Source organism: Pleurodeles waltl, chromosome 2_1 (genome assembly GCF_031143425.1).
Source record: "Pleurodeles waltl isolate 20211129_DDA chromosome 2_1, aPleWal1.hap1.20221129, whole genome shotgun sequence".
Lineage (NCBI taxonomy): Eukaryota > Metazoa > Chordata > Amphibia > Caudata > Salamandridae > Pleurodeles > Pleurodeles waltl.
In genome coordinates, this window is record NC_090438.1 from 14,288,671 (window position 1) to 14,316,629 (window position 27,959).

The following is a 27,959-nucleotide window of genomic DNA, read 5'->3' on the forward strand; positions in this document are numbered from 1 at the left end:
GCCCTCTCAAGTGCAGCAAACCACTTGTTGATGTCATCCCCATCCTTGTAAGGGGGGGATATTTTCATGCAGGTTTCTGGAACCTTGTTCTCTCATGGGATTGCTACCAATAACATTGCTGCTGCCACCATAGGGAACTAACCCCAACATCTGCCTTTCCCTCTCCACATCTAGAGATTCCCTGTCTAAGGTCAGCTGCTGCTGTTTTAGCTTCAGCCTGGCCTCTTCCAATCTCAGCTTTCTGAGTTCCCTTTCCATAATGTTATCCTCAGGGTGGGAGGCTTGAAAATTCTGAGACACAGAAGAAATGTGGGAATTGGCAGGGTGTGACCTGTCTCTAACAGACTGTACTCTAGTTACCTGGCCTTTAGGAGTGAAAGGTGCCCTATTAGTGTGTGACCCCCTCCCACTACCAGTGTCATTAGATGGCCTGTTAGCACAGGTCTCTGGATGAACCCTCCCCAGCATCCTCAGGGGACTCCTCTGAGTCTGACTGGGTACCCCTCTCCTCTACCTCCTGATCCTGGGATGGGTCAGACTGGTTCTGGTCACTTTCTAGGAGAAGGCTAAGGAGAAGATCTTTTGTACGATTCTTACCAATGCTTAAACCTCTTTCAATGCACAGACCCCTCAAACTTTTAAAGTTTAAACTACCATATGTTGCCTGAACAACTGTGGGAGTAAGTTCTACTGCAGACATGATTGTTAGAAGGGGGTCAGGACAGAAAGAAAAAAGTTTAGAAACTTTTAGAGAAAATAGAAACCTTTTTCTAAACTCTTCAAAACTTTTTAAAACTTTTCAAAACTTTTTAAAACGTTTCTAAAACTTTTTAGAACGTTTAAAGAAATGAAGTTAAACTGTTTAGGTTAACTGTGTATATTCTGAAGTATTTGGAACATGTTTTTTTTTTAATGAAAAGCACCAATGACAAAGTGGTAAGCCAGTTACATGTACTTATCCCACAGTGTCACCAATGTAGGAGGCTGGTCTGGCTTATAGTGGGTACCTGATGGTACTTACACCTTGTGCCAGGTCCAGTTATCCCTTATTAGTATATTAGTAGTGTTCTAGCAGCTTAGGCTGATAGAGGTAGCTATAGCAGAGCAGCTTAGGCTAAACTAGGAGACATGCAAAGCTCCTACCATACCACTTATATCATTTAGCACTATATCATAAGAATCACAATACTCAGAGTTACTAAAAGTAAAGGTACTTTATTTTAGTGACAATGTGTCAGAAATATGTCAGAGGATATACTCCGTTAGGAGGTAAGTAAAATACACAAAATATACTCACAAACCAAAATCAGGTAAGTAAATAGTTAGAAAAGTAGTGCAAACACTGTAGAACACAATAGGATGCAATAGGCCTAGGGGCAACACAAACCATATACTCTAAAAGTGGAATGAGAGCCACAAATGGACCCCAGGCCTAGTGTAGTGTGTAGAGGGTCGATGGGAGTGTAAGAAAACACTAAGGGTGTCTACGATACCCCACCCCAAGACCCTGTAAAGTAGGAGTAAAGTTACCCTACTTCCTCAGAAACACTCTAAAGTTGTGATAGGAGATTCTGCAAAGACAACAACTTACTGCAATGCCCTGAAGATGGATTCCTGGACCTGAGGACCTGCAAAGGAGGGGGACCAAGTCCAAGAGTCACGCAAGTGTCCAGGGGGGGCAAGAGCCCACTAAACCCCGGATGAAGGTGCAAAAGGGCTGCCTCTGGGTGGAAGAAGCTGAAGATTCTGCAACAATGGAAGATGCAGGAAATTCTCCTTTGCACAGAACATGTCCCATGGCGTGCTGGAGGATGCAGAGTTGTTTCCACGCAGAAAGACCACAAACAAGCCTTGCTAACTGCAATAGTTGTGTTTAAAGAAAATGGGTGCTGTCTGGGCCCAGGAAGGACCAGGAGTTGGCCCCTTGGAAGAGGAGTAAGAGGGGGTGCTCAGCAGTACAGAGAGCCCACGCAGAAGCAGGCAGCCCCCGGTGAAGCACTTGAACAGGTGTTCAAGAAATCTGAGCATGGTGGTTGTCTCAACACTACAAAGGAGGGTCCCACGAAGCCGGTGGTCAACTCAGCGAGTTGAGAAATGCAGGACGGAGTGCGGGGGACCTGGGCTGTGCTGTGCATGAAGGATGCCTTGCCAAAGTGCACAGAAGCACTAGCAGCTGCAGTTCACGCAGTAAACAGGATTACTGTCTGGCGTGGGAAGGCAAGGACTTAGCTCCACCAAATTTGGACAGAAGGACCACTGGACTGTCGGGGTCACTTGGATCCAGCTCCTGTGTTCCAGGGACAGTGCTCGTCAAGATGAGAGGGGACCCAGAGGACTGACAATGCAGAAGTTTGGTGCCTGCGTTAGCAGGGGGAAGATTCTGTCAACCCAACGGAGATTTCTTCTTGGCTTCTAAGGCAGGATGAAGGCAGACAGCTTCCAGTGCATGCACCACCAGGAAACAGTCGAGAAAGCCGGCAGGATTAGGAGCTACAATGTCGCTGGTAGTCTTCTTGCTACTTTGTTGCAGTTTTGCAGGCGTGCTGGAGCAGTCAGCGGTCAATCCTTGGCAGAAGTTGAAGAGGGAGATACAGAGGAACTTTGGTGATCTCTTGCATTCATTACCTGAAGAGAAACCCACAAGAGAGACCCTAAATAGCCCTCAGAGGAGGATTTGCCACCTAACCAGGTAATCACCTATCAGGAGAGGTCTCTGACGTCACCTGCTGGCACTGGCCACTCAGAGGCCTCCATTGTGCCCTCACACCTCTGCATTCAAGATGGCACAGGTCTGGGACACACTGGAGGAGCTCCGGGTACCACCCCTGGGGTGGTGATGGACAGGGGAGTGGTCACTCCCCTTTCCTTTGTCCAGATTCGCGCCAGAGCAGGGGCTGGGGGATCCCTGAACTGGTGTAGACTGGCTTATGCAAGGAGGGCACCATCTGTGCCCTTCAAAGCATTTCCAGAGGTTGGGGGAGGCTACTTTTGCCACCCATTGGGAGCTCAGACAATTCTTACACAGGACTGCCACTGCAACCTGAGTGAAATAACGTCCGCGGATTGGTGGGTTGTAATACTGTGGGCAGTACATTGTCTCCCGCCTGTCTGTTGGCGGTGACCGCCGCGCTGCAGGTGGTGTGTTAAAGTGGCTGTCTTAGTTGGCGGTTTCCGCCAGGGTCATAATTCCCTTTTTTTGTCCGCCGGCCTGTTTGCGGTATTTCTGCACCTTTAACACCGTCCGCCAGGGTTGTAATGACCACCATAGTCTCCCTTCCTCAATGACCTCACTTATCAGCTCCAGTGTACACTTCAATCAATCAATCAATCAATCAGCAGTTATTTGTATAGTTGTATAGCACGTTTTTTCACCTGAGAGGGTGTAGGAAAGTAGCCTCTTTCTAGCCTTGTTACCCCCACTTTTTTGGCCTGTTTGTGAGTGTATGTCAGGGTGTTTTTACTGTCTCACTGGGATCCTGCTAGCCAGGGCCCAGTGCTCATAGTGAAAACCCTATGTTGTCAGTGTGCTTGTTATGCTTGTTATGTGCCACTGGGATCCTGCTAGCCAGGACCCCAGTGCTCATAAGTTTGTGGCCTATATGTGTTCCCTGTGTGGTGCCTAACTCTCTCACTGAGGCTCTGCTAGCCAGAACCTCAGTGGTTATGCTCTCTCTGCTGTCCATATTTGTCACTAACAGGCTAGTGACCAATTTAACCAATTCACATTGGCATACTGGAACACCCTTATAATTCCCTTTTATATGGTACTGAGCATTTCCAGATGCTGGGAGAGGCTACTCCTCCCCAGCCCTTCACACCTATTTCCAAAAGGAGAGGGTGTAACACCCTGTCTCAGAGGAAATCCTTTGTTCTGCCTTCCTGGGACCAGGCTGCCCAGGCCCCAGGGGGGCAGAAACCTGTCTCAGGGGTTGGCAGCAGCTGCAGTGGAGACCCCGGTATGGCAGTTTGGCAGTACCCGGGTTCTGTGCTAGAGTCCCGGGGATGCATGGAATTGTCCCCCCAGTACCAGAATGGTATTGGGGTGACAATTCCATGATCCTAGACATGTTACATGGCCATTTTTGGAGCTACCATTGTGACGCTACATATAGGTAGTGACCTATATGTAGTGCATGCGTGTAATGTTGTCCCCGCACTCACAAAGTTCAGGGAATTTGCCCTGAACAATGTGGGGGCACCTTGGCTAGTACCAGGGTGCCCAGTCACTAAGTAACTTGGCACCTAACCTTCATCAAGTGAGGGTTAGACATATAGGTGACTTATAAGTTACTTATGTGCAGTGAAAATGGCTGTGAAATAACGTGGACGTTATTTCACTCAGGCTGCAGTGGCAGGCCTGTGTAAGAATTGTCAGAGCTCCCTATGGGTGGCAAAAGAAATGCTGCAGCCCCTACGGATCTCCTGGAACCCCAATACCCTGGGTACCTCAGTACCATATACTAGGGAATTATAAGGGTGTTCCAGTATGCCAATGTAAATTGGTGAAGTTGGTCACTAGCCTGTTAGTGACAATTTGGAAAGAAATGAGAGAGCATAACCACTGAGGTTCTGGTTAGCAGAGCCTCAGTGAGACAGTTAGTCATAACACAGGTAACACATACAGGGCAAACTTATGAGCACTGGGGCCCTGGCTGGCAGGGTCCAAGTGACACATACAACTAAAACAACATATATACAGTGAAATATGGGGGTAAAATGCCAGGCAAGATGGTACTTCCCTACAATAAGTACAGGCAGAGAGTTTCAATAAATGGTGTTGATGCCCAGGCCTACAGGGACACAGGTGCCAGTATCACTTTGGTGACTGAAAACCTAGTGTCTCCTGAGCAACACATCATTGGACAACAGTACTGTAGGAGGCTGGCCTGGCTTGTAGTGGGTACCAAGGGTACTTACACTCTGTGCCAGGTCCAGTTATCCCTTATTAGTGTAGAAGAGGTGTTTCTAGCAGCTTAGGCTTATAGAAGGTAGCTATGGCAAAGCAGCTTAGGATGAACTAGGAGACATGTAAAGCTCCTACTATACCACTGGTGTCATATGCACAATATCATAAGAAAACACAATACACAGAAGAACTAAAAATAAAGGTACTCTATTTTTATGACAATATGCCAAAAGTATCTCAGTGAGTACCCTCAGTATGAGGATAAGTTATATACACAGGACATATGTACACAAACCAAAATTAGGTAATTAATAGCAAGAAAAGTAATGCAAACAGTGTAGAATTACAATATGTTGCAATAGGAACACATAGGGATAGGGGCAACACAAACCATATACTCCAAAAGTGGAATGCGAACCACAAATGGACCCCAGACCTATGTGAGCTTGTAGAGGGTCTCTGGGACTGTAAGAAAACAGTGAGGGTTAGAAAAATATCCCACCCCAAGACCCTGAAAAGTAGGAGTAAAGTACACCTACTACCCCCAGAGAGCACAGAAGTTGTGATTGGGGGTTTGTGCAGGAAGAACAAACACCAGCAAACAGTGGATTTGCGGACCTGAGTACCTGTAAGAGAAAGGGACCAAGTCCAATAGTGGCGACAGTGCCGAGAGTGGGCAGGAGCCCAGGAGATGCCAGCTGAGGGTGCAAGGAAGTTGCCACCTGTTGGAATAAGCTTGGAGTTCTTTAAGAAAGAAGAGAGCTAGGGACTTCTCCTTTGGAAGATGGATGTACCACGTCATGATGAAGCTTGCAGAGGTGTTCCCACGCAGAAAGACTGCAAATAAGCCTTGCTATCTGCAAGGGTCGCGGTAGAGATTTTTGGGTGCTGCTGTGGCACAGGAGAGACCAGGATCTCGCCACTTGGAGGAGGAGACATAGAGGGCACCCAGCAACTCACGGAGCCCTCACAGAAGCAGGCAGCACTCGTAGAGGTACCTGAAAAGGCACTTAGAAGAAAAGTGAACCAGAGTCCACCCGAAGTCACAAAAGGGAGTCCCACGACGCCGGACGACAACTCAGAAGGTTGTGCACTGCAGGAAGGACTGTCAGGGACCCAGGCTTGGCTGTGCACAAAGGAAATCCTGGAAGAGTGCACAGGAGCCGGAGCAGCTGCAAATCACGCCTTACCCAGCAATGCAGTCTGGCGTGGGGAGGCAAGGACTTACCTCCACCAAACTTGGACTGAAGAGTCACTGGACTGTGGGAGTCACTTGGACAGAGTTGCTGAGTTCCAGGGACCACGCTCGTTGTGCTTAGAGGGGACCCAGAGGACCAGTGATGGAGTCTTTTGGTGCCTGCGGTTGCAGGGGGAAGATTCTGTCGACCCACTGGAGATTTCTTCAGAGCTTCTGGTGCAGGGAGGAGGCAGGCTACCCCCAGAGCATGCACCACCTGGAAACAGTCGAGAAAGCCGGCAGGATGGAGCGATACAAGGTTGCTAGTAGTCATCTTGCTACTTTGTTGTGGTTTTGCAGGCGTCCTGAGCAGTCAGCAGTCGATCCTTTGAAAGAAGGTGAAGAGGGAGATGCAGAAGAAATGCTGATGAGCTCTTGCATTCGTTACCTAAAGAATTCCCCAAAGCAGAGAGCCTAAATAGCCAGAAAAAGAGGTTTGGCTACCAAGTTCGGAGGATTAGCTACCAAGAGAGGTAAGAGCCTATCAGAAGGAGCCTCTGATGTCACCTGCTGGCACTGGCCACTGAGAGCAGTCCAGTGTGCCAGCAACACCTCTGAATCCAAGATGGCAGAGGTCTGGGGCACACTGGAGGAGCTCTGGGCACCTCCCCTGGGAGGTGCATGTCAGGGGAGTGGAACTCCCCTTTCCTTTGTCCAGTTTCGCGCCAGAGCAGGGCTGGGGGATCCCTGAACCAGTGTAGACTGGCTTATGCAGAGATGGGCAGCATCTGTGCCCAACAAAGCATTTCCAGAGGCTGGGGGAGGCTACTCCTCTCCAGCCTTTCTCACCTTTTCCAAAGGGAGAGAATGTAACACCCTCTCTCTGAGGAAGTCCTTTGTTCTGCCTTCTTGGGCCAGGGCTGCCTGGACCCCAGGAGGGCAGAAACCTGTCTGAGGGTTTGGCAGCAGCTGCAGCTGCAGTAAAACCCCGGAAAGGCAGTTTGGCAGTACCCGGGTTCTGTGCTAGAGACCCGGGGGATCATGGAATTGTCTCCCCAATACCAGAATGGTATTGGGGTGACAATTCCATGATCTTAGACATGTTACATGGCCATGTTCGGAGTTACCATTGTGACGCTACACATAGGTAGGGCCCTATGTGTAGGGCACGCGTGTAATGGTGTCCCCGCACTCACAAAGTCCGGGGAAATTGCCCTGAACAATGTGGGGGCACCTTGGCTAGTGCCAGGGTGCCCGACACACTAAGTAACTTTGCACCCAACCTTCACCAGGTGAAGGTTAGACATATAGGTGACTTATGAGTTACTTATGCGCAGTGTAAAACGGCTGTGAAATAATGTGGCCATTATTTCACTCAGGCTGCAGTGGCAGTCCTTTGTAAGAATTGTCAGAGCTCCCTATGGGTGGCAAAAGAAATGCTGCAGCCCATAGGGATCTCCTGGAATCCCAATACCCTGGGTACCTCAGTATCATATACAAGGGAATTATATGGGTGTACCAGTATGCCGACGTGAATTGGTAAATTTAGTCACTAGCCTGTTAGCGACAAATTTGGAAAGCAGAGAGAGCATAACCACTGAGGTTCTGGTTAGCAGAGCCTCAGTGAGATAGTTAGGCATCACACAGGGAACACATACAGGGCCCATACGTATGGGCACTGGGGCCCTGCCTGGCAGGTCCCAGTGACACATGGACTAAAACAACATACATATAGTGAAATATGGGGGTAACATGCCAGGCACGATGGTACTTTCCTACACAACCTCCCCCCCCCCCAAACGAAGGACAATAAGACTAGCCCTGACGTGATGAGTCTTCATTGTCTAAGTTGAAATATCTGGAGAGTCCATCTGCATTGGAGTGGGTACTCCCTGGTCTATGTTCCACTGTATAGTCCATTCCCTGTAGAGATATGGACCACCTCAACAATTTAGGGTTTTCACCTTTCATTTGTTTTAGCCAAAGTAGAGGTTTGTGGTCTGTCTGAACAATAAAGGGAGTGCGAAACAGGTATGGCCTCAACTTTTTTAGTGTCCAGACCACAGCAAAGGCCTCCCTCTCTATGGCAGACCAACGCTTTCCTCTAGGGGTCAACCTTCTGCTGATAAAAGCAACTGGTTGATCCTGGCCCTCAGAACTCAGTTGTGATAAGACTGCCCCTACCCCTAATTCAGATGCATCAGTTTGAACAATGAAGTTCTTGGAGTAACTTGGGCTTTTCAGGACAGGTGCAGAGCACATGGCCTGTTTCAGCTCCTCAATAGCTTTGTGACAGCTAGCTGTCCATAATACCTTTTTAGGCATCTTTTTACTAGTGAGATCATTAAGAGGGGCTGCTATGGAGCCATAGTTTTTAATGAATCTCCTGTAATACCCTGTGAGGCCTAAGAAGGCTCTCACCTGGGTCTGTGTTGTACTGGGAACCCAATCCATGATTGTCTGGATTTTCCCTTGTAGTGGTGCAATCTGTTCTCCACCTACCAGGTGTCCCAGATAAACCACCTTTCCCTGCCCTATCTGGCACTTTGAGGCCTTGATAGTGAGGCCTGCCTTTTGCAGGGCCTCCAAAACTTTCCAAAGGTGGACCAGGTGCTCATCCCAGGTGGAGCTAAAGACAGCAATATCATCTAGATATGCTGCACTGAAAGCTTCCAACCCTTGCAGGACTGTGTTCACCAACCTATGAAAAGGGCATCACTGTAAATTGGTGGTGCCCTCCTATAGTTGAAAATGCAGTTTTAGGTTTAGCATCCTTAGCCAATTTGATCTGCCAATACCCTGCAGTCAAATCAAAGGTGCTTAGATACTTGTCAGATGCCAGTGTATCAATAAGCTCATCTGCCCTGGGTATAGGGTGAGCATCAGTTTTTGTTACCTGATTGAGACCTCTGTAGTCTACACAAAACGTCATCTCCTTTTTTCCATCATTTGAGTGAGGCTTTGGTACAAGCACCACTGGAATTGCCCATGGGCTTTCAGAAGGTTCAACCATTCCTAGATCAAGCATTTTCTGCACCTCTTGTTTTATGCAGTCCCTGACATGGTCAGGCTGCCTATAAATCTTACTTTTGACAGGCAAGCTGTCTTCAGCATCAATTGTGTGTTCACACCAGGATGTGGTACCTGGCACAATTGAAAAGAGGTCAGAGAATTGTCAAAGGAGATTTATGCAGTTGTCTTTCTGTTCTGCAGTAAGACAGTCTGCCAAAACTACTCCCTCCAGTAAAGCATCCTCTTCAGTGGAGGAGAAGAGATCAGGGAGAGAGTCACTCTCTTCTTCCTGTCCTTCATCTGTTGCCATGAGCAGGGTGAGATCAGCCCTGTCATAGTAGGGTTTTAGGCGGTTGACATGACTCACCCTAAGGGGACTTCTGGCAGTGCCCAGGTCTACCAAATAGGTAACCTCACCCTTTTTCTCAAGAATTAGATGGGGTTCACTCCATTTGTCTTGAAGTGCTCTTGGGACCACAGGCTCCAATACCCACACCTTCTGTCCTGGTTGGTACTGGATCAGAACAGCCTTCTGGTCATGCCATTGCTTTTGGAGCTCTTGGCTGGCCTGAAGGTTTTTACTGGCCTTTTTCATGTACTCAGCCATTCTGGATCTTAGGCCAAGTACATAGTACACTATGGGGGTCATTTTGACCTTGGCGGACGGCGGAGGCCGTCCGCCAAGGTACCGCCGCTGAATGACCGCACCACGGTCAAAAGACCGCGGCGGCCATTCAGACATTTCCTCTGGGCCGGCGGGCGCTCTCCAAAAGAGCGCCCGCCGGCCCAGAGAAAATGCCCCTGCAACGAGGACGCCGGCTCAGAATTGAGCCGGCGTAGTTGCAGGGGTGCGACGGGTGCAGTTGCACCCGTCGCGTATTTCAGTGTCTGCTTAGCAGACACTGAAATACTTTGCGGGGCCCTCTTACGGGGGCCCCTGCAGTGCCCATGCCATGGGCATGGGCACTGCAGGGGCCCCCAGGGGCCCCGCGGCACCCCCTACCGCCATCCTGTTCCTGGCGGGAGACCCGCCAGGAACAGGATGGCGGTAGGGGGTGTCAGAAGCCATGGAGGACTCACAAGGGCAGTGGTAAACCGGCGGGAGACCGCCGGTTTACCCTTTCTGGCCGCGGCTGAACCGCCGCGGTCAGACTGCCCTCGGGAGCACCGCCAGCCTGTTGGCGGTGCTCCCGTGGTCGGTGACCCTGGCGGTCACCGGCCGCCAGGGTCAGAATGACCCCCTATGTCCTGTTTGGGAGCTTTTAAAGGTTGTTCCCAACCCTCCTTCACAAGTGTTAGTGGACCTCTTACAGGGTGTCCAAAGAGGAGTTCAAAGGGGCTGAAGCCCACTCCTTTCTGGGGTACCTCCCTGTAAGCAAAAAGGAGGCAAGGTAACAGGACATCCCATCTCCTCCTGAGTTTTTCAGGGAGTCCCATTATCATAACTTTGAGAGTTTTATTAAACCTCTCTACCAGTCCATTAGTTTGTGGAAGATAAGGTGTGGTGAATTTGTAGGTTACACCACATTCCTTCCACATTGCTTTCAAGTATGCAGACATGAAGTTGCTACCTCTGTCTGATACTACATGTTTAGGGAAACCCATCCTGGAAAAAGATTCCCAGGAGGGCCTTTGCCACTGCAGGGGCTGTATTGGTCCTTAGAGAAATTGCTTCAGGATATCTTGTGGCATGGTCCACAACCTCCAAGATAAACCTATTGCCTGAAGCAGTAGGAGGGTCAAGGGGGCCAACTATGCCAACCCCTACCCTTTCAAAAGGTACCCCAACCACAGGGAGTGGAATAACGGGAGCCTTTGGAGTGCCACCAGTCTTGCCACTGGCTTGGCAGGTCACACAAGACTTGAAGAAGTCTTTAGTGTCCTCTGACATCCTAGGCCAGTGAAACAAGGGGACAAGTCTTTCCCATGTTTTGATCTGGCCCAAATGCCCAGCCAAAGGAATGTCATGTGCAAGAGTTAGGAGGAACTCTCTGTACTGCAGCGGAATGACCAATCTCCTGGCTGCTCCAGGTTTTATGTACCTTGCCTCGGTGTACAAGAGGTTGTCCTCCCAGTAAACTCTATGTGAGTCACTGACATCCCCATTTTGCTGTTTGACAGCTTGCTGTCTGAGACCCTCCAATGTGGGACAGGTATGCTGTGCCACACTCAGCTCTTCCCTGGAAGGCCCCCCTCCACCCAAAAGCTCAGCAGTGTCTGCTGCCAGCTCATCTGGTGAAGGTTCTGCATAGGAAGGAAATTCTTCTACCTCAGAAGGAGAATCATCTGTAGAGGGAGGGATAGTGGGTAGGGATTTACCCTTTCTACCCCTAGCTTTAGGGAGCACTTGGTCCATTGTTCCAGGATCCAAGTTACACTGTCCTTTTTTGGCCTGAGCCCTGGTTAAAGCAAAAATATGCCCAAGAATGCCCAGCATTGCTGCATAAGCCTCCAACTCCACTTCTGCCCAAGCTGATGTCTCTAAATCATTCCCTAGTAGACAGTCTACAGGTAAATCTGAGGCAACCACAACTTTCTTTGGACCAGTAACCCCCCCCCCCCCCCCCCCCAGTTGAGATTCACAACAGCCATGGGGTGGCTAAGAGTGTTGTTGTGAGCGTCTGCCACTTGGTATTGCTGACCAAGTAGGTGTTGTTCAGGGTGGACCAGTTTCTCTATCATCATGGTAACACTGACTCCTGTATCCCTGTAGGCCTTGACCTCAACACCATTTATTAGGGGAAGTTGCTTGTACTTATCCATATTAAGGGGACAAGCAACCAAGGTGGCCAAATCAATGGTACCTTCTGAGACTAAAACAGCCTCTGTGGTCTCCTTAACAAGTCCAACCCCAACTACATTGCCGATAGTGAGCCCAGCTACACACTTGGTTTGGCTATTTGTAGGTTTGCTCCCACCACCACTACTATTACTAGGGGCTCTAGAATTTGCAGCAGGGGTTGTGGTAGTGGGAGGTTTGGTGTTTTTCTTTGGACTAGCATCAGTTGTCCAATGGCCTTTGACTTTACACAAATAACACCAAGGCTTTTAAGGTTGATTGTTTGAAGAGGATTTAGATCCACCACCCCCACCAGAGGATTTTTGTGGGCCTGATGAAGACTCATTAGTTTTACATTTGTCCCCACCCTTGTCAGAAGACTTACCATCCTTCTTCTTGCCATCCTTGTCACCCCCTGTATGTATGTTTCTGTTCACCCTTGTTCTGACCCATTTGTCTGCCTTCTTTCCCAATTCTTGGGGAGAGGTCAGATCTGAGTCCACTAGATATTGGTGTAACAAGTCAGACACACAGTTATTTAGAATATGCTCTATCAGAATAAGATTATACAGGCTGTCATAGTCAGATACTTTACTGCCATGTAACCACCCCTCCAAGGCCTTCACGGAACAGTCCACAAAATCTGTCCAGTTTTGAGTGGACTCTTTTTTTTTGGTGTCTCTGAACTTAATCCTGTATTGTTCAGTGGTTAAGCCAAATCCATCCAAGAGTGCATCCTTCAATACTGTGAAATTGTTAGCTTCACTTTCTCTAACAGTAAGGAGCCTATCCCTAGCCTTTCCAGTGAAAGATAGCCACAAAAGAGCAGTCCACTGACTTTGAGGGACCCCCTGTACCATACAGGCACTCTCAAGTGCAGCAAACCATTTGTTGATGTCTTCCCCCTCCTTGTAAGGGGGGAACTATCTTGTGCACATTCCTGGAATCATGCTCTCTAACAGGATTACTATCAGGAATACTGCTGCTGCCACCATGGGGTCCTAACCCCAACCTCTGTCTTTCTTTCTCAATGTCTAGGGATTCCCTATCTAAGGCCAGCTGTTGCTGTTTAAGCTTCAGTCTGGTCTCTTCAACCCTCAACTTTTTGAGTTCCCTTTCTAACAAGTTATCCTCAGGGTGGGTGGGTTGGGAATGCGTTGACACAGAAGACAAGTTTGAAACAGCAGAGTGGGACCTGTCCCTAACGATGGACCCTTGTAACTTGGCCTCTAGGAATAAAGGATGCCCTGCTATGATGGGAACCTACATTACTACCATCATTACTGGGTGTCCTGCTAGGGGGCAGGCCCTGATCAGAACCCTCCCCACCCTTCTGAGGGACCCCTCCTGAATCAGACTGGCAAGTTTCTATATGTTCCTGCCTCTCATTTGATGGACCAACCTGGTTCTCATCATCTTCAACAAGCATATTGAACAGAAACTCTTTTGTAGGGTGCTTTCCTATAACTAAACCTCTATCTAGGCAGAGACTCCTTAAGCTCTTGCTATTTAAAATGTCATAAGTAGCATTGACAATTTTGGTAGCAGAATCTACCACAGACATGGTGGCAAAAGGTTTAGAGATAGTGAGAAAGAGAGAAAAAGTTTCAGAACTTTTTAAAGAACAGAAAAAAACTTTTCTATCTTTTAGAAAACTTTTAGAAGTTTTAGAGTACTTTTCAGAACTTTGTAAAAACTTTTAAGGATAAAAAAGCAAACTTTTTGGTTATGTGTACATACACTGAACTGTTTGATATATTTTTCTCTCATGAAAAGTACACAATGACAAAGTGGTAAGTAGTTGCAAGTACTTATCCCACCGCTGCACAACCAATGTAGGAGGCTGGCGTGGCTTATAGTGGGTGCCAAGGTACCTGAGTACATGTAAGACAAGGGGACCAAGTCCAATAGTCGCGACAGTGCCGAGAGTGGGCAGGAGCCCAGGAAATGCCAGCTGAGGGTGGAAGGAAGCCGCCACCTGTTGGAAGAAGCTTGGAGTTCTGCAAGAATGAAGAGAGCTAGGGACTTCTCCTTCGAAAGATGGATTTCTCACGTCCCAATGAAGCTTGCAGAGGTGATTCCACGCAGAAAAACTGCAAACAAGCCTTGCTAGCCGCAAGGGTTGTGGTAGAGGTTTTTGGGTGCAGCTGTAGCCCAGGAGGGACCAGGATGTTGCCACTTGGAGGAGGAGACAGAGGGGGCACCCAGCAACTCAGGGAGCCCTTAAAGAAGCAGGCAGCACCAGCAGAAGTACCTGAACAGGCACTTAGAAGAAAGGTGAACCGGAGTCCCCCCGAAGTCACAAAAGGGAGTCCTACGTCGCCGGAGGACAACTCAGAAGGTTGTGCACTGCAGGTTAGAGTGACAGGGACCCATGCTTGGCTGTGCATGAAGGAAATCCTGGAAGAGTGCACAGGAGCCGGAGCAGCTGCAAATCATGCGGTACCCAGCAATGCAGTCTAGCGTGGGGAGGCAAGGACTTACCTCCACCAAACTTGGACTGAAGAGTCACTGGACTGTGGGAGTCACTTAGACAGAGTTGCTGAGCTCCAGGGACCACGCTCGTTGTACTGAGAGGGGACCCAGTGGACCGGTGATGCAGCCTTTTGGTGCCTGCGGTTGCAGGGGGAAGATTCCGTCGACCCACAGGAGATTTCTTCAGAGCTTCTGGTGCAGGGAGGAGGCAGACTACCCCCAGAGCACGCACCACCTGGAAACAGTCGAGAAAGCCGGCAGGATGAAGCGATACAAGGTTGCTAGTAGTCATCTTGCAACTCTGTTGTGGTTTTGCAGGCATCCTGAGCAGTCAGCGGGGGCTCTCTGAGTTGCTGAGCGCCCCCTCTGTCTCCTCCTCCAAGGGGCGACATCCTGGTCCTTCCTGGTCCCAAGCAGCACCCAAAAACCTCTAATCTGACCCTTGCAGCTAGCAAGGCTTGTTTGCTGTATTTCTGCAAGGAAACACTTCTGAAACATCCAGCACGCCATGGGACATCTTCCATCCAAAGGAGAAGTTCCTAGCCCTTTTCGTTGTTGCGAATCTTTGGATTCTTCCACCCAGAGGTAGCCCTTTTGCACCTTCATCTGGGGTTCATCTGGGGTTTCCTGGGCTCCTGCCCCCCCGGATACTATTGCAACTCTTGGACTAGGTCCCCTTGCTTTGCAGGTCCTCACGTCCAGGAATCCGTCTTCAGTGTTTTGCTGGTGCTTGTGGTTCTTGCAGAATCCCCCTATCACGACTATTGTGTCCTTTTGGGGTAGTAGGGTAACTTTACTCCTACTTTTCAGGGTCTTGGGGTGGGGTATCTTGGACACCCTGACTGTTTTATTACAGTCCCAGAACCCTCTACAAGCTCCCATAGCTCTGGGGTCCATTCGTGATTTGCATTCCACTTTTGGAGTATATGGTTTGTGTTGACCCTAGACCCATGTTTACCTATTGCATCCTACATTGTTTGCACTACTTTTCTTACTGTTACTTACCTGTTTTGGGTTTGTGTACATATAACTTGTGTATATTACTTACCTTCTAAGTGAGGGTATTCTCTGAGATACTTTTGGCATATTGTCATAAAAATAAATTACCTTTATTTTTAGTAATTCTGAGTATTGTGTTTTCTTATGATATTGTGCTATATAATATAAATGGTATATCAGGAGCTTTGCATGTCTCCTAGTTCAGCTTAAGCTGCTTTGCCATAGCTACCTTCTATCAGCCTAAGCTGCTAGAAACACCTTTATTCTACTAATAAGGGATAACTGGACCTGGCCCAGGGTGTAAGTACCACAAGTTACCCACTATGAGCCAGGCCAGCCTCCTACATAAATAGCATATCTAAGGGTGTAGCAAGGCTCACCATTGGTATTGTAGTTGGGGTTGGTCTTGTTAGGGAGACCACAGAGGCTGTTTTAGTTTCTGATGGTGGTATTGATTTTGCCACCTTGGTTGTTGGTCCCGTTATTATGGGTAAGTACAAACAACTTCCCCTAATAAATGGTCTTGAGGTTGAGACCTACAGGGACACAGGTGCCAGTGTAACTATGAGGATAGAGAAACTGGTTCACCCTGGTCAGCACCTACTTGGTCAGCAGTACCAAGTGACTGATGCTCATAACAACACTCTTAGCCACCCCATGGCTGTTGTGAATCTCAACTGGGGGGTTACTGGTCCAAAGAAAGTTGTGGTAGCCACTGAATTATTTGTAGATTGCTTACTAGGCAATGATTTGGAGACATTAGCTTGGGCTGAAGTGGAGTTGGAGGCTCAAGCAGCAATGCTGGGCATTCCTGGGCATATCTTTGCTTTGACAAGGGCTCAGGCCAAGAAGCAAAAAGGACAGGGAAAATTGGATCCTGGAACAATAGACTAAGTGCTCCCAAAAGCTAGGGGTAGTAAGGGTAAATCCTTGCCCACTATCCCTCCCTCTCCAGAAGATTCCCCTTTTGAGAAAGAGGAATCTTCCCCCTGTGCAGAACCTACACCAGAGGAGCGGGCATCAGACACTGCTGAGCTTTTGAGTGCAGAGGGACCTGTCCCACACTAGAGGGTTTGAGACAGCAAGCTGTCAAACAGCAGAATGGGGATGTCAGTCATAGCCATTAGGTGTATTGGGAAGACAACCTCCAGAATACTGAATCATGGGACACAAAACCTGGAGCTGCCAGGAGACTGGTCATCCCTTTGCAGTATAGGGAGATTCTTCTTACCTTGGCACATGGCATTCCTTTGGCTGGGCATTTGGGCCAGAGTAAAACTTGGGACAGGCTTGTTCCATTGTTCCACTGGCCTCATATGTCAGAGGACACTAAAGAGTTTTGTCGCTCTTGTGTGACCTGCCAAGCCAGTGGCAAGACTGGTGGCACACCAAAGGCCCTGCTAATTCCACTTCCTGTGGTTGGGGTGCCCTTTGAAAGGGTAGGGGTTGACATAGTTGGCCCCCTTGACCCTCCAACAGCATCAGGCAATAGGTTTATCCTGGTGGACCATGCCACTAGGTATCCTGAAGCAACCCCCTTAAGGACCACTACAGCTCCTGCAGTTGCAAAGGCCCTCCTGGGACTCTTTTCCAGAGTGGGATTCCCTAAGGAAGTGGTGTCAGACTGAGGTAGTAACTTCATGTCTGCATAACTCAAAGCTATGTGGAAGAAGTGTTGTGTAACTTACAAGTTCACAACTCCTTACCATCCACCAAAAAATGGTCTGGTTGAGAGGTTTAATAAAACTCTTAAAGGTATGATTATGGGACTCCCTAAAAAACTCAGAAGGAGATGGGATGTCCTGTTGCCATGTCTCCTTTTTGCTTACAGGGAGGTACCCCAAAAAGGAGTGGACTTTAGCCCCTTTGAACTCCTCTTTGGGCACCCTGTGAGAGCTCCCCTTGCACTTGTGAAGGAGGGTGGGAACAACCTTTAAACGTTCCTAAACAGGACATTGTGGACTATGTACTTGGCCTAAGATCAAGAATGGCTGAGTACATGAAAAAGGGCAGTAAAAACATTCATGCCAGCCAGGAGCTCCAAAAACAATGGCAATACCAGAAGGCTGTCCTGACCCAGTACCCCCCAGGACAGAAGGTGTGAGTATTGGACCCTGTGGCCCCAAGGGCACTCTAGGACAAATGGAGTGGACCCCATCTCATTGTTGAGAAAAAGAGTGAGGTTACCTATTTGGTAGACCTGGGCACTGCCAGGAGTCCCCTTAGGGTGCTCCATGTCAGCCGCCTAAAACCCTACTATGACAGGGTTGACTTAACCCTGCTCATTGCAAATGATGAGGGACAGGAAAAAGAGAGTGACCCTCTCCCTGATCTCTTCTCCACCACTAAAGCTGATGGCTTAGTGGAGGGAGTGGTGCTTGCAGATTGCCTTACTGCTGAGCAGGACAACTGCATTAATCTCCTATGATAATTTTCTGACCTCTTCTCACTGATACCAGGTACAGATAACTGATGTGAGCACAGAATAAATACTGGAGACAGTTTACCTGTCAAGAGTAAAATGTATAGTCAGCCTGACCATGTCAGGGATTGCATAAAACAAGAGGTGCAGAAGATGCTGGACTTAGGAGTGATTGAGCCTTCAGAACGCCCATGGGCTATCCCAGTGGTGTTTGTCCCAAAACCTCACAGGAAGGATGGTAAAAGAGAGATGATGTTTTGTATTGACTATCGAGGTCTCAATCAAGTAACCAAGACATATGTTCACCCTATACCCAGGGCACATGAGCTAATAGATACACTGACTTCTGGCAAGTATCTAAGCACTTTTGATTTAACTGCAGGGTATTGGCAGATTACATTATCAGAAGATGCTAAACCTAAAACTGTATTTTCCACCATTGGAGGGCACTGTCAGTTCATTGTGATGCCCTTTGGTTTGAAAAATGCACCTGCCACTTTTTAAAGGTTGGTGAATATAGTCCTGCAAGGTTTGGAAGCTTTTAGTGCAGCATATCTAGATGATATAGCTGTCTTTAGCTCCACCTTTGATGAGCACCTGGTCCACCTATGGAAAGTTGTGGAGGCCCTGCAAAAGGCAGGCCTCACTATCAAGGCTTCAAGTGCCAGATAGGGCAGGGGAAAGTGGTTTATCTGGGCCACCTGGTAGGTGGGGAACAGATTGCACCACTGCAAGGGAAGATCCAGACCATTATGGAATGGGTTCCCCCTACAACTCAAACCCAGGTGAGAGCCTTTCTAGCTCTAGGGTACTATAGGAGGTTCATTAACAATTATGGCTCATTTCAGCTCCTCTTAATGACCTCACTAGTAGGAAGATGCCTAAAAAGTATTGTGGGCAGCTAGCTGTCAAAAAGCTTTTGATGAGCTCAAACAGGCAGTGTGCTCTGCACCTATCCAAAAAAGCCCTTGCTACTCCAAAAGGTTCATAGTCCAGACTGATGCTTCTGAATTGGGGGTTGGGTCATTGCTATCACAACTTAATTCTGAGGGCCGGGATCAACCTGTTGCTTTTATCAGCAGGAGTTTGACCCCTAGAGAAAAGCGTTTGTCTGCCATAGAGAGGGAGGCCTTTGCTGTGCTCTGGGCACTGAAAAAGTTGAGACCAAACCTGTTTGGTACTTTTCACTTTATTGTTCAGAAAGACCAACAACCCCTATTATGGCTTAAACAAATGAAAGGTGAAAACCCTAAATTGTTGAGGTGGTCCATCTCCCTACAAAGAATGGACTATACAGTGGAACATAGACCTGGGAGTACCTACCCCAATGCAGATGGACTCTCTAGATATTTCCACTTAGACAATGAAGACTCATCTGGACAAGGTTACCCTTGTTGTCCCTCGTTTGGGGGGGGTTGTGTAGGAAAGTACCATCTTGCCTGGCATGTTACCCCCATTTTTACATGTATGTAAGTTTGTTTTTGCCTGTCTCACTGGGATCCTGCTATCCAGGACCCCAGTGCTTATAGTTTGTGGCCTGAATGTGTGTACCTGTGTAGGGACTAACGGTGTCTCTGAGGCTCTGCTAACCAGAACCTCAGTGCTTATGCTCTATCTGCCTTTAAATTTGTCACTATAGGCTAGTGACCATTTTTACCAATTCTAATTGGCATACTGGGACACCCTTATAATTCCCTAGTGTATGGTACCTAGGTACCCAGGGTATTCGGGTTCCAGGAGATCCCTATGGGCTACAGCATTTCTTTTGCCACCCATAGGGAGTCAGACAATTCTTGCACAGGACTGCCACTGCAGCCTGAGTGAAATAACATCCACGTTATTTCACACCCATTTTCACTGCACATATGTAACTTATAAGTCACCTATATGTCTAGTCTTCACTTGATGAAGGTTAGGTGCAAAGTTCCTAAGTGTGAGGGCACCCTTGCACTAGCAAAGGTGCCCCCACATAGTTCAGGGCAATTTCCCCGGACTTTGTGAGTGCGGGGACACCATTACACACGTGCACAATGGTAACTCCAAATATGGTAATGTAACGTGTCTAAGATCATGGAATCGTCCCCCATGCCAAAATCTGGTATTGGGGAGCCAATTCCATGCATCCCCGGGGCTCCACCATGGACCCCGGGTACTGCCAAACCAGCTCTCTGGGGTTTTCTCTTTAGCTACCGCTGACGCCACCCCATAGACAGGGTTCTGCCCTCCTGGGGTCTGGGCAGCCCAGTACTTAACCTCATCTCTCTCTTGCCATCTTTTGTATGAGGTTTGGGGACCAAGACCACAGGGCTAGCCCAGGGACTGTCAGATTGCTCAATCACTCCTAACTCCAGCATCTTGTGGCCTTCCTTGACTTGGTCAGACTGTCTGAATATTTTATTTTTGACAGGCATACTGTCTCCTGTGTCCACATCATGGGTACACAGGTGTGTCTGACCATGGGTCAAAGAAAAGAGCTCAGCAAACAGCTGGAGGACTTAACTGCAGTCATCTTGCTGTTGGCCAGAGAGGGTGTCTGAATAGATCACTCCATCTACTGAGCCATCTTTAGGGTCAGTGGAGAGGAGATCAGGGAGAGATTTACCTTTCTGCTTCCTGATACTCATCTGTAACCATTAACATGTTTACATCTGCACTATCATGAAAGAGTTTAAGGCGGTTCACATGGATCACCCTCTTGGGGGTCCTGCTAGTGCCTAGATCCTCCAGGTAAGTGACCTGACTCTTTTTCTTAAGTTCTGGGTAAGGGCCACTCCATCTGTCTTGAAGTGCCCTGGGAGCCACAGGCTCCAGAACCCAGACTTTCTGCCCTGGCTGAAACTCAACCATAGCAGCCTTTTGGTCATATCACAACTTCTGGAGTTGTTGGCTGGCCTCAAGGTTTTTGCTTGCCTTTTCCATGTACTCTGCCATCCTTGAACGTAGGCCTAGTACAGAGTCCACCACATATTGTTTAGGCTCATGGAGAGGTCTCACCCAGCCTTCTTTTGCAGGTGCCATGGGTCCCTTACAGGATGGCCAAACAGAAGCTCAAAGGGGGAAAACCCTACTAGGCGAAAAGCAGACATGGCAAGAGGACATCCCATCTCTTTATGAGTTTTTCAGGGAGCCTTATGATCATGCCCTTCAATGTCTTGCTAAATCTCTCCACAAGACCATTGGTTTGTGGATAGTATGGTGTGGTGAATTTATAAGTCACCCCACACTCATTCCTCATGTGTTTTAGGTTAGCTGGCATGAAGTTTGTACCTCTGTCGGAAACCACTTCTGTAAGGAAATCCCACTCTGGTAAAAATACCAATGAGTGTTTTTGCTACTACAGGGACAGTAGTGGACCTAAGGGGAATTGCCTCAGGGTACCTAGTAGCATGATCCACTACTACTGGGATATACTGGTTCCCTGATGCTGTGGGATGTTCCAGTGGACCCACTATGTCCACTCCAACTCTTTCAAAGGAGACCGCCACCACTGGAAGTGGAATGAGGGGGGCCTTTGGATGGCCACCTGTCTTACCACTGACTTGACAGATGACAGAGGAGGTGCAAAACTCCTTTACCTTCTGGGTCATATTGGGCCAGTAGACATGGTTGACTAATCTTTCCCATTTCTTGGTTTGTCCCAAATGCCCAGCAAGGGGAATGTCATGTGCTAAGGTCAGAATGAACTCCCTAAACTCCTCCTGAGGCATTACCACTCTCCTAGTGGCACCAAGTTTTGGATCTCTTACCTCAGTGTAAAGGAGCCCATCTTCCCAATAGACCCTGTGGGTACCACTTAGACCTTTTTTTTCTTGCTCAGCTGCTTGCTGTCTTAGGCCTTCAAGAGAGGGACAGGTATCTTGCCCCTTACACAGCTGTTCCTTTGAGGGTCCCCCTGGGCCCAAGAGTTCAACCTGGTAAGGCTCCAACTCCATGGAGTCAGTTCCCTCAGGGGATAGAACATCTTCCTGGGAAGAGAGGTTCTATATATTTTGCTGTGTTGAAGCCGGTTCCCCAGTCTTTTTTAATTTTCTCTTGGAAGGTTGGGCCATTATTTCAGACTCCAACACTTCTTTTTACCCCTGAGCCCTGCTTTTTGCCCTTGTCTTGACACACACCAGTTCAGTGATACCCAGCATGACTGCATGGGTTTTGAGCTCTACCTCAGCCCATGCTGAGACTGCAGATCATTCCCTAGCAGACATTCTACTGGAATTGCAGAGGAGGCTACCACCTATTTCAGGCCAGTGACCCCTCCCCATTCTAAAGTTACCATTGCCACGGAATGGAGTTTAGTCTGATTGTCAGCATTTGTGACTGGATATGTCTGTCCGGCTGGGTACTGTCCTGGGGAAACCAGTTTGTCTGTCACCATTGTGACACTGGCACCTGTATCCCTCAGGGCTTCTACTCTAGTCCCATTGATTAAGAGCTGCTGCCTGTATTTTTGCATGTTAGGTGGCCAGGCAGCAAGTGAGGCTAAATCCACCCCATCCTCAGAGACTAATGTAGCTTCAGTGTGAACCCTGATTTCCTCTGGGCACACTGTTGATCCCACCTGGAGACTGCCTATTCCAATGCTAACTGGAGTAGTATTAGTTGTCTAACTTTCTTGGGACAGGCCTTGCCTCCAGTTTGGTGTCCATGCTGAGTACAGATGCGACACCAGGCCTTCTTGGGATCAAAGTTTTTACCTTAAACCCATTTGAGGACTGTAAAGAGGCCCAGGGACCACCCTCCTGAGCAGGTTTTTTGGGGCCCTGTAGAAGACTCAATATTTTTTTCCTTGGATGTCTCAACACTCTTCCCCTGGGAAGGCTGTGTTACCCCTTTTTTTTGGTCACCCCCTGTGGAAGTCTTGGTCACCCTAGTCTTGACCTAATGGTCTGCCTTCTTTCCAAATTATTGGGGAGAAATTGGACCTAGGTCTACCAGATGCTGATGCAGTTTGTCATTGAACCAATTACTTAACAGATGTTCTTTCATAAACAAGCTATGCAGCCCATCATAATCATTTACACCACTGCCAGTTAACCAACCATCTGGTGTTTTGACTGAGAAGTCCACAAAATCAATCCAGGCCTGGCTCGAGGATTTTTGAGCCCCCTGAACATAATCCTGTACTCCTTAGTTGAGAATCCAAAGCCCTCAATCAGGGTAGCCTTCGAGAGGTCATAGGATTCTGCATCTTTACCAGAGAGTGTGAGGAGTCTATCCCTACACTTTCCAGTAAACATTTCCCAAAGGAGAGCACCCCAGTGCGATTTGTTTACTTTTCTGGTTGCACAAGCCCTCTCAAAAGCTGTGAACCATTTGGTGAGATCATCACCATCTTCATATTTGTTACAATCCCTTTGGGGATTTGTAGGATGTCAGTATTCTCTCTCACCCTGTAGGAGGCTGGACTGGCTTGTAGTGAGTACCAAGGGGTACTTGCACCTTGCACCAGGCCCAGTTATCCCTTGTTAGTGTATAGGGTGTCTAGCAGCATAGGCTGATAGATAATGGTAGCTTAGCAGAGCAGCTTAGGCTGAACTAGGAAACGAGTGAAGCTCTTACAGTACCACTAGTGTCACTTGCACAATATCATAAGAAAACACAATAAACAGTTATACTAAAAATAAAGGTACTTTATTTTTATGACAATATGCCAAAGTATCTCAGAGTGCACCCTCAGTGAGAGGATGGGAAATATACACAAGATATATGTACACAATACCAAAAATATACAGTATAGTCTTAGAAAACAGTGCAAACAATGTATAGTTACAATAGGATGCAATGGGGACACATAGGGATGGGGCAACACAAACCATATACTCCAAAAGTGGAATGCGAACCACGAATGGCCCCCAAACCTATGTGACCTTGTAGAGGGTCGCTGGGACTATTAGAAAATAGTGAGGGTTAGAAAAATAGCCCACCCCAAGACCCTGAAAAGTGAGTGCACTAAAGTTCCCCAAAGGACATAGAAGTCGTGATAAGGGAATTCTGCAGGAAAGACACAAACCAGCAATGCAACAACAATGGATTTCCTTTCGAGGGTACCTGTGGAACAAGGGGACCAAGTCCAAAAGTCACAAGCAAGTCGGAGATGGGCAGATGCCCAGGAAATGCCAGCTGTGGGTGCAAAGAAGCTGCTACTGGACAGTAGAAGCTTAGGTTTCTGCAGGAACAACATAAGCTAGAGACTACCCCTTTGGAGGACGGATCCTCCACGCCGTGGAGATTCGTACAGAAGTGTTTTCCCGCCGAAAGACCGCCAACAAGCCTTGCTAGCTGCAAATCGTGCAGTTAGTGTTTTTGGATGCTGCTGTGGCCCAGGAGGGACCAGAATGTCGACAATTGTGCCAGGAGACAGAAAGGACATCGAGCAAGACAACGAGCTCTTTCACCAGCAGGTAGCACCCGCAGAAGTGCCAGAAACAGGCACTACGAGGATGCGTGAAACAGTGCTCACCCAAAGTTGCACAAAGGAGTCCCACGTCACCTAGACCAACTTAGAAAGTCGTGCAATGCAGGTTAGAGTGCCGTGGACCCAGGCTTGGCTGTGCACAAAGGATTTCCGCCGGAAGTGCACAGAGGCCGGAGTAGCTACAAAAGTCACGGTTCCCAGCAATGCAGTCTGGCGTGGGGAGGCAAGGACTTACCTCCACCAAACTTGGACTGAAGAGTCACTGCACTGTGGGGGTCACTTGGACACAGTTGCTGGATTCGAGGGACCTCGCTCGTCGTGCTGAGAGGAGACCCAAGGGACCAGTGATGCAGTTCTTTGGTGCCTGCGGTGGCAGGGGGACGATTCCGTCGACCCACAGGAGATTTCTTCGGAGCTTCTAGTGCAGAGAGGAGGCAGACTACCCCCACAGCATGCACCACCAGGAAAACAGTCGAGAAGGCGGCGGGATCAGCGTTACAGAGTTGCAGTAGTCGTCTTTGCTACTGTGTTGCAGTTTTGCAGGCTTCCAGCGCGGTCAGCAGTCGATTCCTTGGCAGAAGGTGAAGAGAGAGATGCAGAGGAACTCGGATGAGCTCTTGCATTCGTTATCTAAAGTTTCCCCAGAGACAGAGACCCTAAATAGCCAGAAAAGAGGGTTTGGCTACCTAGGAGAGAGGATAGGCTAGTAACACCTGAAGGAGCCTATCAGAAGGAGTCTCTGACGTCACCTGGTGGCACTGGCCACTCAGAGCAGTCCAGTGTGCCAGCAGCACCTCTGTTTCCAAGATGGCAGAGGTCTGGAGCACAATAGAGGAGCTCTGGACACCTCCCAGGGGAGGTGCAGGGCAGGGGAGTGGTCACTCCCCTTTCCTTTGTCCAGTTTCGCACCAGAGCAGGGCTAAGGGGTCCCTGAACCGGTTTAGACTGGCTTATGCAGAAATGGGCACCAAAAGTGCCCATGAAAGCATTTCCAGAGGCTGGGGGAGTTGGCAGCAGCAGCAGCTGCAGTGAAACCCCAGGAAAGGTAGTTTGGCAGTACCAGGGACTGTGCTACAGACCACTGGGATCATGGGATTGTGCCAACTATGCCAGGATGGCATAGAGGGGGCAATTCCATGATCATAGACATGTTACATGGCCATATTCGGAGTTACCATTGTGAAGCTACATATAGGTAGTGACCTATATGTAGTGCACGCGTGTAATGGTGTCCCCGCACTCACAAAGTCCGGGGAATTGGCCCTGAACAATGTGGGGGCACCTTGGCTAGTGCCAGGGTGCCCTCACACTAAGTAACTTTGCACCCAACCTTTACCAGGTAAAGGTTAGACATATAGGTGACTTATAAGTTACTTAAGTGCAGTGTAAAATGGCTGTGAAATAACGTGGACGTTATTTCACTCAGGCTTCAGTGGCAGGCCTGTGTAAGAATTGTCAGAGCTCCCTATGGGTGGCAAAAGAAATGCTGCAGCCCATAGGGATCTCCTGGAACCCCAATACTCTGGGTACCTTAGTACCATATACTAGGGAATTATAAGGGTGTTCCAGTAAGCCAATGTAAATTGGTAAAATTGGTCACTAGCCTGTTAGTGACAATTTGGAAAGAAATGAGAGAGCATAACCACTGAGGTTCTGGTTAGCAGAGCCTCAGTGAGACAGTTAGGCACCACACAGGGAACACATACATATAGGCCACAAACTTATGAGCACTGGGGTCCTGACCAGCAGGGTCCCAGTGACACATAACAAACATACTGAAAACATAGGGTTTTCACTATGAGCACTGGGCCCTGGCTAGCAGGATCCCAGTGAGACAGTGAAAACACCCTAACATACACTCACAAACAGGCCAAAAGTGGGGGTAACAAGGCTAGAAAGAGGCTACTTTCTCACAGGAAGTCTCTAGCCCTTGTCGTTCCTGCAGAAACCTCAGCTTCTACTGTCCAGTAGCAGCTTCTTTGCACCCACAGCTGGCATTTCCTGGGCATCTGCCCATCTCCGACTTGCTTGTGACTTTTGGACTTGGTCCCCTTGTTCCACAGGTACCCTCGACTGGAAATCCATCGTTGTTGCATTCCTGGTTTGTGTCTTTCCTGTAGAGATCCCCTATCACGACTTCTTAGTCCTTTGGGGAATTTTAGTGCACTTTGCACTCACTTTACAGGGTCTTGGGGTGGCTAGAAAAACGTTTTCTCACTTTTTCTATCACTTAAACACTGTCTAAAATGTCTGGCACAGGCCAAACTGTTGATCTGTCCAAACTTGCTTATGATAACCTTAGCTGGAAAGAAGCAAGGAGTCTCTGCATAGATAGGGGTAAGGAAGAATCCCTCTAGAGAACTGTTAGTGAATATGCTTGTTGAACAGGATAAGGCCACAGCTGGCACTCCTGTTGAGAAGTTAGCTGATGGTTCCCAATCTGACCCTGGGGCACCCCTAGCTAAAGGGTTAGAAAGTAAAATTCCTAGCCTGTACCTTAGCAGACAACCTAGCATAGCTGGCACAGATGTTGAGTCACATAATACTGATAGTGTGGTCTCACATCACAGTAAGAGTATTCACTCTCACCATAGTAGAAATGCTGTTTCTATTAGCCAGGCTGTTAGGGTTCCACCTGTTAGGGCCAGGTCTCCTTCTGTTCAATCTCAGCATACTTCTGTTTCTAGACATGCCTCTCCCACCCACCCTGATGACAGAATGTTAGAAAGGGAACTCAATAGATTGAGAGTGGAACAATCCAGACTGAAGCTCAAGCAGCAACAGCTGGATTTAGATATGCAGTCCTTAGAAGTAGAAAAAGAAAGACAGAAATTGGGTTTAGAAACTCATGGTGGCAGCAGCAGTATTTCCCATAGTCATCCTGCAAGAGAGCATGATTCCAGGAATCTGCACAAGATAGTTCCCCCTTATAAGGAGGGGGGTGACATTAACAAGTGGTTTGCTGCACTTGAGAGGGCCTGTATGGTACAGGGGGTCCCTCAAAGGCAGTGGGCTGCTATCCTATGGCTATCATTTAATGGAAAGGGTAGGGATAGGCTCCTTACTGTGAAAGAAAGTGATGCCAATAATTTTACAGTTCTTAAGAATGCTCTCTTGGATGGTTATGGCTTAACCACTGAACAGTACAGGATGAAGTTCAGAGAGACCAAAAAGGAGTCTTCACAAGACTGGGTAGACTTTGTCGACCATTCAGTGAAGGCCTTGGAGGGGTGGTTACATGGCAGTAAAGTTACTGATTATGAAAGCCTGTATAACTTGATCCTGAGAGAGCATATTCTTAATAATTGTGTGTCTGATTTGTTGCACCAGTATCTAGTGGACTCAGATCTGACCTCTCCCTAAGAATTGGGAAAGAAGGCAGACAAATGGGTCAGAACAAGAGTGAACAGAAAAGTTCATACAGGTGGTGACAAGGATGGCAAGAAGAAAGATGGTGAGAAATCTCAAGATAAGCATGGGGATAAGGGTAAAACCAAAGATCCCACTTCAAATCTTAAACACTCTTCAGGGGGTGGGGATAAAACAAATTCTTCCTCTTCTTCTCAACCTACACAAGTTAAAAAGCCTTGGTGCTTTGTGTGTAAAAACAGAGGCCATTGGCCAGGGGATAAGTGCTGTCCAGGTAAACCCCCTGAGCCTACCACCACTAATACATCAAGCTCTAGTGCCCCTAGCAGTAGTGGTACTAGTGGTGGGACTGCTGGCAACAGTCAAGTTAAGGGTGTAGTTGGGTTCACTTATGGGTCCATAATAGAA